The following is a 14,887-nucleotide window of genomic DNA, read 5'->3' as shown; positions in this document are numbered from 1 at the left end:
TCGTATACTATGATATTGGTAATCCTAATGAAATGAATAAAGAATTTCAGCCTTTTTTTAAAAGTCGGTTAGGAACCGAAATAATGGCATGTACTTTTCCATAAAGGTGGTGGTGGTTCCATTTATCACATCCATTTTAAGCTTTTGTTATTTACTTGACAAACGATTCTAAAAACTCTTATGTGCTCGGGTATAAGGTATCCCCAGAATACTAATTAAAATATTTCTTGTCTCATAACAATATCATAAAAATTCTACCTACTTACTACTATAACCCGAGAAAACAAACGGCTCCAGCGGGAATTTTAAATAACAAAAAACGCGGACAAAGTCGCTGTAAGATATAGTAAAAACTCCACTTATGCAGACTACATTATCTGACCCAGGTTTATCATCATCCTCATCATTATAGACCCGTAACCGGCCCATTGCAGGGCACGAGTCTCCTTCTAGAATGAGAAGTAGTAGTCTGTCTGTAGTCCACGACGCTGGCCAAATGAAAAAACATTTACACGCTTTTCCGTTGAGAACATTATGGAGAACCCTTCTCAGGAACGTAGGTTTCTTCACGATACTTTTCTTCACCCTTAAAGCAAGTGACATTAATTGCATATATTATAAACTTGTTACGAGGTGATGTCAATCAAATATTTGACATTTACGACAACCCATATAATATATCTAACCAGGTTTCGACTCCATCATCAGACCAGGTACCTTGTCTTTTGTATTGTCACCAAAATCACATCTTTATTCTCAGCCTATTAGCACCAAAGATGAGTACAGACCTCTCTCTTATAAGTAGAATTAGGTTGGCGAGTAAGTAGTTATAAAGTACCCTCTCTATTGGATGCAGCAGATTCTAGTTTGAAAACTCAAACTTCTAAACGCCAAACATTAAATTGCACTACTTATGAACTTGAACTCTTGAAAGATAACCGAGCGAAGCATGCATTGCTTTGCGTAACGCTAATGATAAGTAAAATCCGTGACGTAAGTAGCTATTATTTTATCTAATCCATTTGGTTGGTTATCTACGCCAGTTACTCTTACGAAATAAACTCTCGAAGATCCCCTACATAATTGGCAGTTGTAATCATAGGATACCTTCTTTGGTACGATTTAGTCAACGATGCAGTTGAGCAAAGTTTAGATCAAATGCAGAAATAAACAATCACATGCAGTTCTCTTGTTATACAATAAAGAAAGAAAATATCTTTATTACTGTAGAAGTACACACTACAATGTTTTAACGCTATGCACCTAAGATGCCAGCCAGCGCCTCGGCTAATTGAACAAATCTCAATGCACAACCAGCAGAAACGCCAGGATAACGCTTGTCTTAGTATATTGCAAATATATCAGTATAAATTTGCGCAAAATACCGGTGCTAAGTTTTCTTTGTATTCTTAGGTTGCTAAGATTCTCCTATGTTTGCTCAAAATTACGATTTGAGTTTGATAAAGAGGTAGCTTAACAAAATATTTAAAATCTGGCAACGCATTGTTGCTAGCAAGTGGGAGGCTAGTACCAGTCAGCCTGCAAAATTGCCATAAGGACAGATAATAATTTATGCAATTTTACCTTCCCAGTGGTTGGTTCCTTGTATATATTATTTAGGAGTCCAGTGATTAAGTCAACAAAACATTGGTGCAACCAATTCAAGAGCTTTTACGTGAATTCTGATATTCTTATATTCTGATATTATTGATTGGTGTTTTCAATTAAGGAGCTTTTAAATGGAAAAAGAAATAAATACCCAAAACTATGTTTAAATTGTCGATCTTCAACTTTATAATACTATTGTCTTCTTCTTCAAGCTACTCGACATTAGCAAAGTGCTTTCAGCTCTTGTGGCCCTACAAAAGCTTTTAAAAAAAAATAAAGTGAGAATACTATTAGCATATTATTAAATATTTAGTAACTTAACAAAATGAACTGTATTACTACAGTTCCTCGTGATCTCAGTTAGTTACTTTTCCAATTATTGTCATTACCTGTCTTGCCTCCCTTTGACATCGATTTCGGGCTATTAGTAGTTACACAAGTTAACTTCAAGAAAAAACACGATCCTAATTTTTTGTTCTTTTGCATTCGTAATTACACAATAATAGTACGTAAGTAACTTACGAAATACGGTGAGCTTTGGGTGATAAATATTCAATGCCATAATAAAATAGATTTGCTTTATCTACAAAGTATAATAGAAAAAAATAATGTGAATTAAATATAATTTAAAAGCGACAATACGAAGAAAGCCGGCTACGTCGGATGAATGTACTTATTATTTTATAAGAAAAAATACAAGGAACACCGACCGTGTAATTTGTGTGAACCAGTCAGGTAGGCAGGTGTGTTTGTATTCCATTGTTGCGTCAGTAAGTATATTATATAGATAATGTATTTATACTACAACCTGTTATAGGTATTGAGTATTACTATTGAGTTTTTCTGTCAAGAAGTTCACAGTACCCTGTACCCGTACCCTAACCAGCTTGGAGTGAGGAAATTAGTGTTTTCCCCCTGAGCCTTAAAAATTTTGTACCTAAAGCTGTCATTTCGTTAAAGCCTCTCTTTAATATGACAAAGGAGGGCAAGTTACCACTTTTAATGATGTTTTTATTTATTTATTTGGAAACTGAATTGATACAAAGGACGAACTACATATAGATCTTGATTGAGCTATAAACATTTCACTAATAAGTTTTTATATTAAACATACGAGATGGATGTTTGATCTTATGGGAAAGTTACATAAATCAGGCTAACTTATTAAACACTGGCTACAATACAGGCAATTCAATTTTGAAAAGGTTAATGATGTAATGCTCAGAATAATCCGTAGTATTGTTCTAAATTGTAATATTAGAAACACTTTCCATAATGTCGTGAAACTCATTGATGGATATTAAAAAAATGAAAGGGCCCTGAATTGAACCTTGAGGCACACCGATTTTGCATTTATTACTTATTTGGAACATTAGCTTATAGGTACGTAAATTATTTACCATTTTATTTAAATAAACGCCGGAAGAGCAGCGGGGAGTGATTTGCCCTGCCCAAAAATCACTTTTTTGTAAATATAGGGAATATAGGGTTTCTAGCCGTCTGTCCGACCCGTCCGGTCCGTCTGTCTTTCGGGTTATCACAGTTTACATAGTTTTCGACCGTCTGTCAATCTTGTTTGTCCGGGCTAATTCTTCAGAATGGCAAAACAATTTTTGATGATAGTTTCAGATCTTTATAATTTAGGAAGCCGGAAAACAACAAACATGGATATTTTGCATGAATCTCAAAATTTGCCAAGTAAAAAATAAACTCTCACGTTAATAGTTCACGCAAACACTATACAAGTCGCATAGCTCTTATCGCATGTAACCAATGAGACCGTGGTGGTGAAAAAACAAGGAAAAACTAAATAAACGAAGCCGTCATAGAACGCCATTTGCAGTACCTAGTTAATGTTCTTCGGTAAAAAATGGTACAGTTAACAGCTGCCTCACAGAACGGGATAACAATTCTTTCGGCGATTAATTAATGGCTACTTTGAAAGAGGTTAAAAGGATATTATTTAGCTCTGCGAGGTACCTACGAGTTATCGCGCCTAAAAATCAGACTCATAAAATAATACCTAGGTAGAAGGTTTACCGGGAACTAAAACTCGAAAGGCTACGGTTTGTTTGTTTACATTTCAATTTAAAAGCAACGAACGAAATTAAATTCTTGCTCAGTGAATGTGTCGCGCCTACAGTGAGTGGACGTGTGTATGTTAATTATTAAACCGGAATCGATCTTTATTACGAAAAAACTTGTTCAGGATTCTTAAATAATTAAAAAACATCGCGTTTCTTGATTTAAGCGTTACGATCAAATAATATTTTGTGATTATAAAGATTTAACTTAAAAGTGAAATAAATTGTAAGAAGTTTCGAGAGAAAGTAGGTATTCCATACCTACCTAATTAACATTTTGAAAAAAAATCGGTACAGTGTCAGTGGTGCTAATATTTAAGTGGCACGTGAAGTGAACCTAAAAAGGTGAGTCCGTTCATACTTTTTTACACAATTTTTATAGTATTATATTATGTCTTTATCAGTGGCGGGCACAGGGTTTTTGGCCAGGGTATGCATAAAGAAGGAAAATGGCATAAAATGGAAAATTCCTTCCCCTTTTATGAGTAATACAAACTTTTTAGGGTATGCAGTGCTTTTGTGCATGTATGAAGTGCACGCCACTGGTCTTTATCTCAATACATAAGCCTTAAATAAATGAGGGAGTTATCTACCTATTTTTATATTATAAACTTACCGAAACAACTGTGCAATCTGAAGCTGATTTCTTAGAAGCCAGAGATTATTTATTAAACAGACCTTTATTTGCCTTTATTATGAAAAAACAAACTATATTTTCCAATCCATATGCTGGTTACGATGACGTATCTAACTAACAAATGTCCGCAATTTGTATACTAACAATTTGTATATAATATTAAATAATTGGTTTGTATTTAAGCTTTAAAACGGTCCAGTTGATTTTGATGGGATTTTCTCTGGATGGTAGAGACTTTTGCTTTTTTTGCTATAATGTGCCTTGCAATGCAAGGCCTTCCTTAACACTCATCTAGATCTTTCTTGATCCTTTTGTCTCATCTAGAATATATATTTTAGAAACGCGAGATAAATCTGTAAAAAAAATATTGGCAGCGAATAGTTTTGAAACTAGTACAAGTATCGCCCTATTCAGGTTCTTTCACTTAGGTATAATTTATCAGTTCCGTTGGAATTCTATTCCAAAATATTAATTTCTGGGTGGGTTTGAGTTGTCAGTTCAAACCTGCGTTCTTAGAAGCGTTTATGTCTATGTCCTGTGTGCGACAATTACAAGACCATTTTAGCAAGAGGCTTGTAATACGCAGTAGTACGCAAAGTAGAACGCCGCGCCGCTCCGTTAAAAAACGCAGGCTTGATGTTCCTTTAAAGTGATGCGGGGTTGCGCAATACAATAATTTAATAACACATGTAAATTTTTTAAAACATGGTTAGGTACCCTATAATAAATGTGTAATTGTGTTGGTTTGTTTGTCCTTCCTTTACGCCCAAACTAAGCAACCAATCGAGTTGATTTTTGGCATAGAATTAAGTACTTTTAAAGGACGGAGAACTTTTTATGCGAAATTTATTAAAACCTGTAAATGGCTGAAGAACGCGAGCAAGAGCATATAATAATTAAACATTTTTATTATGTAAAAACGTAGGCCAAAAGGCGCTAGACAATCTCACTGACACAAATGTCACACGTGGCTGGGCCATGTGATAAACATTGGCGGAGGCCAATTCCACCTATATTTGAATATTTGCCTTATAATTACTATTACTTACGTTTATTAGAAGCAGGTGCTACTAGTCTTCTAATCAGATATAGTAGCAGGATCGTTTAAGATAGTGGATATTACTTCAATATTATTGACGCTGTTGTTTCAGACTTATATTACTTATTTCAGGTACATAAAGGTATGTCATTTAAAACATTCATTTTGAAATAAACTTTCAGCGATGGTAGTAAGGCCATACAGGCCATAAGGCTAGCATAGGAAGTAGACAAAAATTATATCCCCTGACGGCTGTCAAGGGATCAAATTTACATGTCCACTTGCCAAAGCTCAAAAGCTCAAAAGCTCGGCATCAAGGAATAGGAGAAGTTTACCCCAGAATATTATTCCACATAAATTATTTAAATTGAATAGTATGTTGGAAGTTGCATTTAACTGAAATTATATTTAAAACAAAGATAACCTAAAATAACCTATGTACCAAACTAAAACTAAATAAAATCTAAAACTTGTTCAAAACCACCGCAGCGAAGCATAGAGAGAGGATGTTGGCAGCATTGCCCCTTTGAATAGCCAAACTAATTATTTGGCCAAGGTGACTGCCAGCTCTAAGACTCAATAGCTCTTTTTGGCATTTCTTTATAAAGAGCTCGAGCCCCCGGTCAAAATGCACAAAAATTTAACTGATATCAAGGTTGTCATATTTGCGCCTATTGGCCTGCTTGGCTCTGGTAGCACCCGCACTCACCATTGACAAGGTTGCCAGGATGTGTGATGCAGCAAGAGTATCGACAAACGTGGCATCCCAGACAAGCGAATATCCCAGTCTCCAAGGAACGAGCGTCATGCCATCAGGTCTCTTGCCATCGTCCGTGCCAAACCAATGGGTGCTAATACCGGTGGCACGTGAGCGGTTATGAAAATGAAAATACACTTTATTGTACACCTAACAGAATGAAATTATAAACAAAAAAAACACTATATATAACACACAGGTACAATGGGCGGCCTTATCGCTAAAAAGCGATCTCTGCCAGGCAACCCAACAAAGGAAAGGGAAAAAAAACTTAGACTTTAGGGTTAGGTTGTACACAAGAAGTTACCAAATTAGAAAAAAAATTCAATCATTATCGGTAGCAAGAGATATTCGGATGAGGCCGTATATTATTTTGATATTATTTCCACACTTGCGCCAATGCTCAGAGAGTTGATAAAACTGGGCGAAGAAACAATTTTGTCGTTTCCCTGGGGAGGAAAATGTCTTCTGCCCATACTAGCCATGCTGAAGCCGTTTATACAAAAAAGGTTACTCTTTCGGTTTAACCGCTGTTTATGATATGAAAACGCTCAATAAATTGCTTCCCTTTACCTGGGAGTGGCAAAATCGACAACAGGAAAATCTATAATATTTATTACATTAGCACCTTCATTATAACATTTTGTATAAGGAGTTAATCGTAAGTTCTTAGTAAATAACTATAATTCTGCCGTAAAGCAAAATAAGTCATAGCCGTACTTGATATTAGATCTTATAGTCTAGTTTACCAAAATTGTAAGAACGAAGCCTATATAGTGATGCATTTTTGTCTGTATGTCACAACTGAACATTTCAGTAGGCGTTAATGCTAGCGACTTTTAAATGTAAGGGCTTTATTTGCATATTCTAAAAAACTTTTTTATTTACTTTTATCCTCTCGGTTTTTAAAACATCATGAAAAATTTCAATAAAATACCAATCGCTCTTTACTTTGAATACATCCTAGGTATGGAACCCTCTGTGCGTAATGCTGACTCACGCTTGGCTGACTTTAGTAAGTGAATACAAATCGATTTGTTTATACTATAGGTACCTTGTGGATATATAGGTTTTTAACTGCTATCCGCCGCATGACTCCGGTGCGATTCGACGGCCGTTTGCACGAATTGGATATCAATTTAACATTAATGACAATCATACCCGCGGTTTTGAAACTGCTACAACACATTCTATATTAATTATTCAAATATGTACTGTAAAAAGAAATCTATGTAGCTCGAATTCGTCCGATTCCCCAGCATACCTTATAACTAACTGAAATCAGTACGGTAGGGTCTTCACTACTTGTTCTGTGTGTATAGCTGTGATTTTAAACAATAACTATTTACTTTTGTAGTTGTTTTCTTCTTCAAAATGAGTGGTTACAGTTAAAGTAAACCACTTATGAGTGAGAAACTTAAAAACATTTATTTAATGGCGTAAGCGCTCACTTAGCAAGGGATATTTCATTCGGCCTCACATGAGGCGCCCTCACACCGATGATCCCTTCGCTTCTTCGAGCCCTAGGGTTAAAACTCTTCCTGGAAGCGCCCTATTCCGAGGCTTGCCAACAACCCCGCGTTATACTGTTAAAATCCTTAGGGTTTATCGCCTACACACAATCCGGGAGGGATATTTTAAATTCCATCCCCGAGTGGTTAAATTGGAGGTGAATGGAACTTGATGTTTTAGCTCTTAGTACAAAAAAAAAAACAAAAGTTCCCGTTCTTTTTCAACCAGTTTTGTTTAACTCCAATGGCTTGGATAGTGGATGATGCTTTATATTATAAAGAATAAATTCCTGTTATTTTGGTTTAAAATAAAGAAGTATAAGTATTTTTCACAGTTTCTGATAACACCACCTCCTAAGAGGTTAAAAAGAGGGTAAGAGTTTATTCATCAAAACGCGCTAATCTTTGAGTATCTACTATCACTACGAATGGGATTTATAAAACCTTTTTGTATTTGTCTACCCTTATAGGTCGGGCAACAAGCGGCTGATGCAACGCGATGTGTCTTATAATGAAAGTTTGTATGTTGAAATGTTGTACCAGAATACAGAATATTCTTAGTAGGTTTGTTTATTTGATAAAGGCTCTGTTCTTTTAAGAAGATCGAAACATATAATGTTCATAAATCTTGGTCAATCCATTTTGTCACTTTAATCCTTTTAGTTAGAAGATTGCGTTACGTTTTTTAAGTTGGCACTTAAAAATGGAGTATAATTAAATGAGTTTAATATAAAACAATCCTTAAAGATGTAGAATGGAATCCTTAAAGATGTAGAATGGAGGAGTGTACCTAATTATTGGAAAACTAGTTAACGCAGTTCCCGATTTGTAACTAAGAATCTATAAAAACTTTTATAAAATGTCCAAATTGTCTAGAAGTATGATCCTATCCACACAATTAAGAACTTTGTGATGTTAATTCTGTGATCCTATCATTCTTCGAGCATTAAAAATGGGTAACGTGTACGTAGCGGCCTTCTGCTAGTATGAATAATTATGATTGATGACATCACAAATTGAGATGCTTTTATCGATTCGTCGATTGCCAAAGTAGATAATAAATGTAGGTACCAGAAATTTCCTGTACATCATACATAAAAATTAATGAGCCGTGATATATATTTTTTTTTTCTTAACAACATAAACATATCTTTATTATCAGTTACACGCTACCTCGATCACCCGAGTTACGCTGTTAAAATCATTAGGGTTAATCAGCTACACACAGTCCGAAAAAAAAAAAATACTTCGATCACAGCAATTTCTCCCGCCTCTCCTAACATAACTAACTGCAAAAAAAAAATCTAAATTCGTTGTGATTTCTGATGGCTGGTGGAATTTTAACGGCAATTTTTCGTCATCGTTAATAGCCTATTAGAGCATCGTTTTGGAACCTTGCTCTATAGGTCTCTTCTATTCGATCAAGGCGCATTAATAAGCTAAAGTACCTTAGGACTCGGTCCTTCTTTTGATTAAGTTTTATCCTAGGTTCATCCAGAGTACAGTGCGATTGATGTTTAGTCATAGGTACAGTCTATATCGTTCGCATAACATACTTATGTTTATTGTTGGTATAGCGTCATCCCAAGTCTATGATGTTGATGATTCGACAGACGCATTGACGCAACCCGCCAAATACAGAAGGCCTCATTAATTTTCCGGCCGTACAATAGGTAGATACATATTACAATATCTTTTGTTCCTATTCAATACATTCGGAACATTGGTAAGTACCTACTTATTATATGCTCTTGCGTAATAATTATACCTATTTATTCCGTCCTATAAACCGAACTCAATAAAATGTCAGGTGCCGTAATAGCATCTGCATCTTTTTAGTAGGTAGTAGTAGAGCTTGTTGTGACAGCTTGTTTTGAGAGATAAATTTAAAGATTTTTAAATAATGACAGCGTATACTCAGTAAATATTTGAAAATTTAATGTACGTTCATAAAAACATTTCTAAATTTAAGAAGAAAATGTGACGTAAGAATAAACTTACAGTGCAATATACTAAGTTACATAAAATTCATAATTCTCTTAAAGGAAATTGCATACAATTCTACAATAAACAACCAATTGACATCTTGGAGATGTCTCTTAAAAAGTTCAAAGTTTGTATTCAACGTAAGCTTATAGAAAAGTCCTAGGTATTAAAGTATAAAGGACTACGTAATCGATAAAAAGCTTGGGTGTAAATTATTGCTCTAACCAGGTTGCTCTTCTAATAATTTTAAATGACATTGTGAGATGGTGATAACAAAAAAAAACACCCGGCTAAGTTTTATGTGGGCTTCTTCTTAGACCAGGACGCGTTTGGAACCCTCGTAGCTTTAGTTTTAAGTTTACGAATGTGGTTATCGCCATCATCTCACTACCGTGTAATTTTTATGTACGCATCAAAAGTGCCACCCATGGGCCTACTTGAATAAAGACAATTTTGACTTTCACTTTGTCCGGGGAAGTACTACAACTATGCTTATTTCTCAGCATTGTCGATATGCTGTGATCCGACAAAAAAAACTCTGGTGAACAATAAAGTATAGTAGGTACCTACTTTTGTGCCTTAAACTTGTATTTTATACTTTAAGTAGTTTTAAAGGTTCGAATCTCACTAAACATCTGCGAAGCGTATATCGGCTGTAGCTTATGAATTTGAGTTACATATCTCAAATTAGAATATTATTTATACGTATATATGTTATTAAGAAAAAACAACTAATACGTATACGAGTATAATTTTATTATATTCTAGCTGTTGCCCGCGACTTCGTCTGCGTTTGATTTTGTTTTTTGATGTGGCGTTCAATTTAGTTGTAGTTCTAATAAAAATTAAAGTATTCAGTATCGCTAAGCCTTAAATGAGGGGTTTGCTGCTATCCTGCTGCTGCTGTCCGCTGAGGAGTTCAGTCCTCTACCTCGAACCACATTCAGATCTACACAAATTTTGGACGAAATTAAACACATATTAAAACCTCTACAGTACAAAAATAATTATTTAAATCGGTTATAATGTGTTGGAATCACTTTCATCCCCTCTCCCAAAGGAACCAAGCTTAATGTCGGGATAAAAAAATATTCTATATTACTTCTAACACTTCCAAGAATATGTGTACAAAGTACCATGGGGATCGGTTAAGTAGTTTTTGCGTGAAAGCGTAACAAACAAACTTACATCACATTTATAATATTAGTAGGGATAGGGATAAGGATAGGGATATTTAAGTAATGAAATATTTTTTACGGGTATATTATGTAAATACTATATATGCACCACCTACCTATTTTCTGTATTTGTTTTCTTCGCCATTAGTTCATCATCATCATCATCAATTCAACCAATTGACGTCCACAGCTGGGCATAGGCCTTTTGTAGGGAGTTCCACAATCCACGGTCCTGGACCGCTTGCCTCCAGCGGCTTCCAGCGACTCGCCTGATGTCATCTGTACACCTCGTTGCTATGATGCGATAAGGCCGCCAATTTGTATACGTTGTTTAGTTATACTTTTCTTTTTTATTTACTTTTTGTGGTGTGCAATAAAAGTTGAATACACTGTCATTCATTCATAAATCTTTCTTCTTTCGCACTTCTTTGAGCGGCAATATACATGGATGGGACAGAAATTTATTAAGTAATGTATAACATTTCAATGGTATAAATATTAAATTTAGTAACATGACCTGTTTATTAAAGTGTGGTTACCTATAGCGATTGCTATGGTTTAATAAGCTGTTACCTACCATGTTGAAAAATATCGAGTTCACACGATCAGATTCCAAGTTCATTAATAATGTTGAATTGCGCTGGGGTACGGCGGTTTATGCCTTTTTTAATCTTTTAACTCATCTAAAAATATTAAAACTGGTTTTCTGGTAGGTATCGGAATATTTCTCTCGATCGGCACGATAGTTGTAAATAAATTCAATCACATCAACTTTTATAATCCAGCATTGTTAAGAAATTACAACTAACTGGTTTTCTGTAAGACCGTGTTTGTTTTTGTTTTTTCGTTCTTTATTGCACACACAAATAAACAAGATACAAAAAAAGAAAATAAACAACACAGAAACTTTTAAACTTTTAAGCGTGCAAAGGCGTTTATATCTTTAAAGAGGTCTCTACTAGAAATCCTTTAGTAAGAGCAATTTACAAACAAGAGGTTTGTGTGGAAATCATTTTTTAAAATTTAAATAAATAAATTTATCACTTAAGGCTTCTTGTAAAACAGTGTCTTGTACTTTGATTGACCCTTGGGTAACCCCTCTCTTCGCGATGTGCATCTTTGATATAAGTAGAATAACATTTGAGTCTTTTTGCAAGAATATCTCAATACTGCTCGGGTTTTCCCTTAAAATGTAACCGAGGTAGTCAAGCATGATCTATAGATAGATTTTGAGTAACCACATAATTCACATCTGCCACAACGTCTGCCTCTATCGTTACCTTAGATCATCACATTCGAAAACATAATAACTGGTTCGATCGACCTTAATGGATTTTTTTATCTGCTATGTCGGCTCCATAGTAGGTACACTGTTGTATTTATAAGCTTAGAACCTGAATCTAAAGCAGTAGTAAGCAATAAAAAAAGTATTAACTTTTTCGTAGTCCGTTTTAAGCTCTTGCTCGGAGAAACCGACGCGACAGGACTATTCCTTTGAAGAAATAAATATACTCTAGTAAATAGTTGCGTAAGATTCTTTTCTAGCTTAACTTCTGACGTAATCAAATTGTAATGTCAAAGGGCCTAGATTAAAAGTTATTTGCGATAAGTGCTGTAGGAACTAAGAACAGATGGAGGTATGATTTGTGTTATTGTTATCTGACGATAGCGTGAAGTAGTTTCCTTGAACTTTTTGAGTCTACTTGTATTCGTAGATACGAAAGTCTTATTTTAAAACAAAGATCTAAAATACGATTAGGTTAAGTTAGAGCTCAGAACCGTTGACTTATTAAATATTTTCCTTTCCGTCATGGATCAAGATACGGCAATCCTTAAATAACAACTGATGTTTTTTTGAATAGATGTTGATGACACTTAAGTGTCATCTTACTGTTTGAGATAAAGTAGGGTTGGCAGTCACCAGTTCGTTTTACTAACTCCAACATTCTGTGATAATTTTAAGGGTTCCAGATAAGGTTTTATTGAATTGACAACGTTTATATTAATGTTGTTTATTTGTTTCAAAAATTCAAAGTCATCTTTTGATCATTTCTTTTTTCGATCGATTTAGAATTGTACATTTTATGATCATTTTGCCAATTATTATGCTGGATATTGAAGTTGGGCACATTAACGCTCTCGTTTTCTTATTATATAAAAAAAAGAAACGCTTTGTCCACCCTGACTGACTGAAAGTTCAGTGAGTGTGCGATTTAATCCCCAAATGTATTAAACAGGGGTGAAAATTTAGTTAGTTTGTCTTTTTTCAACTTGGTGTTCGGGCTTTTGGTTAACAAATAAGAAACTTGAATTTCAGTTTTTGAAAATACTGCCTTATGGGTTAGATAGGGAATGAAGGCTTGTATGAAAATGTTTCATATTTTAAGATATTTTTCAACATCATTTTTTAAAAATTTTACAAAAAATTGTATTTAATTTGCTTTTTGTTTCATTAACTTGCTTTCTGGAGCCGGGCATAGGCATTGTGGGAAAGTTTCAAATTCTCAACGGGATATCAGAAATTAACCGCGGACGAAGTTTCTAGCATTAATATAGTAATGGTATAAAATATTTGTATGTCAAGGGGTAGAGACTATAGACCTTTGAAAAAATGCGAGTGGCTATCAAAACACATTTTATCGAGGTTACTATAAATTGAATAACTTTCATAATTACAAAATTCTTGAAATGAAAGCAACTTTCATCTCACACAAGATTATTTGGTTTTTAAAATGTTGTTGGAACAGAGCAATTGCTGAGTTACTTGACGCCTTTTTCTCAATAAAAAGTGCCTTCCGAACAAAGTGGTAAAGTTACTACCAACAGATGTAATTGACTAGCCAAAAAGTATATTCAATTTATTTATTCAATATATTCTTGAAAATTAATTATGAATGTGAAAGATGTGTAAAAACGGTTAACAACCCTAGCTTGCCATACTGTTTTAAACCGAAGGATCTGTGAATTACAACATGATTATGTTATCTGTATTGTGTTAGATAAAAGTTTAGATAACTTCTTCTAGAAGTGAAGTGCGTTGATACATGATAAACCTAATGTAAAATTATTTATTTAAGCATCGCTCACATTCGAGGCACATGTTAGATACATTAATTTCGAAATACTCAGGACTATAACTTTAAGTGCCAAATATTTTTCTGAAAGAATTTATTTTTAATTACTAGATGTGCCCTGCGGCTTCGCCCGCGTAATTTTGGGAGACAGCGTACTGCTACATAGTATACAAATATATGAGATATTTAGATTTTTTCACAAACATTTTTTTACCTTACGTAATTTTTTTTTTTCAATAAAAAGTAGGTATACTATATTATTTCTAATACCTCCAAGAATATGTATAAAGAGTTTCATGAAGATCGATTAGGTAGATTTCGGGTGAAAGCGTAACAAACAAACTTACATTCACATTTATAATATTAGTAGGGATAGGGATTTGTTTAACGTAGAATGTTAGTGACATTATTGTAGACAGTATTAAGACTCAAACGTCGCTAAGGTACCTCCTAAGTGCTAATGTCTTAGTAGTCATGACAAACAATTTCTTCATTGCATTTTATTCCAACTGCAACTCTTTTGTTGGGGTAGAGTAATTAGCATTTGGGGTTATGTTCACAAAATCCTGGTTTCGATAACGTGGCAGCCCTATGGTAGGAAATTGTTTATGTAGTGAAACAGGGAGAGCACGTCGAACTGTCGCGTCGCGCGTCGTCGGTTACGGTTGTTATCTCTATGTGATAGCCTGACAACCTGCATTACAGAAAGCTCTAAAGTCCTCTCTTCTATTATAAACCACAAGACAAGGTAGAAGGCACTAGAGCACGCGGTAGGTCACCCATGCGATGTACCGATCAAATCAAATCTTCAGTGGGAGGTCCCTTGCATGAGTGTACCAGACTATCTGCAAACAGGGAGAAATGGCGATTGATCGTGAGGCGAGTAACAACTGCCACATACAATGTCCCACCGTGATGACCACGACCACTGTGGCAAGAGTGTTACGACAAAGAATTATAAACAAAGGCCAAGACTGATGACTGATGAGTTGCTCATGAGGCTCTATAACAAC

The 14,887-nt window shown here is 34.8% G+C and overlaps 1 protein-coding gene across 1 annotated transcript in view; it reads left to right on the top strand.

Moving 5' to 3' along the window:
• Positions 1-3,746: 3,746 nt before the first annotated feature.
• The window catches only part of LOC120623530 (solute carrier family 2, facilitated glucose transporter member 8-like), a 36,023-nt gene continuing 24,882 nt past the window's right edge, over positions 3,747-14,887 (top strand). Inside the window, exon 1 of the mRNA XM_039889587.1 lies at positions 3,747-4,037. The gene's annotated coding sequence lies outside the window, so the exon portion shown is untranslated. The remainder of the gene's footprint in view (positions 4,038-14,887) is intronic.

The sequence above is a fragment of the Pararge aegeria genome, chromosome 1 (genome assembly GCF_905163445.1).
Source record: "Pararge aegeria chromosome 1, ilParAegt1.1, whole genome shotgun sequence".
NCBI classification, from domain to species: domain Eukaryota; kingdom Metazoa; phylum Arthropoda; class Insecta; order Lepidoptera; family Nymphalidae; genus Pararge; species Pararge aegeria.
This window is presented reverse-complemented; position numbering and strand designations above follow the sequence as displayed.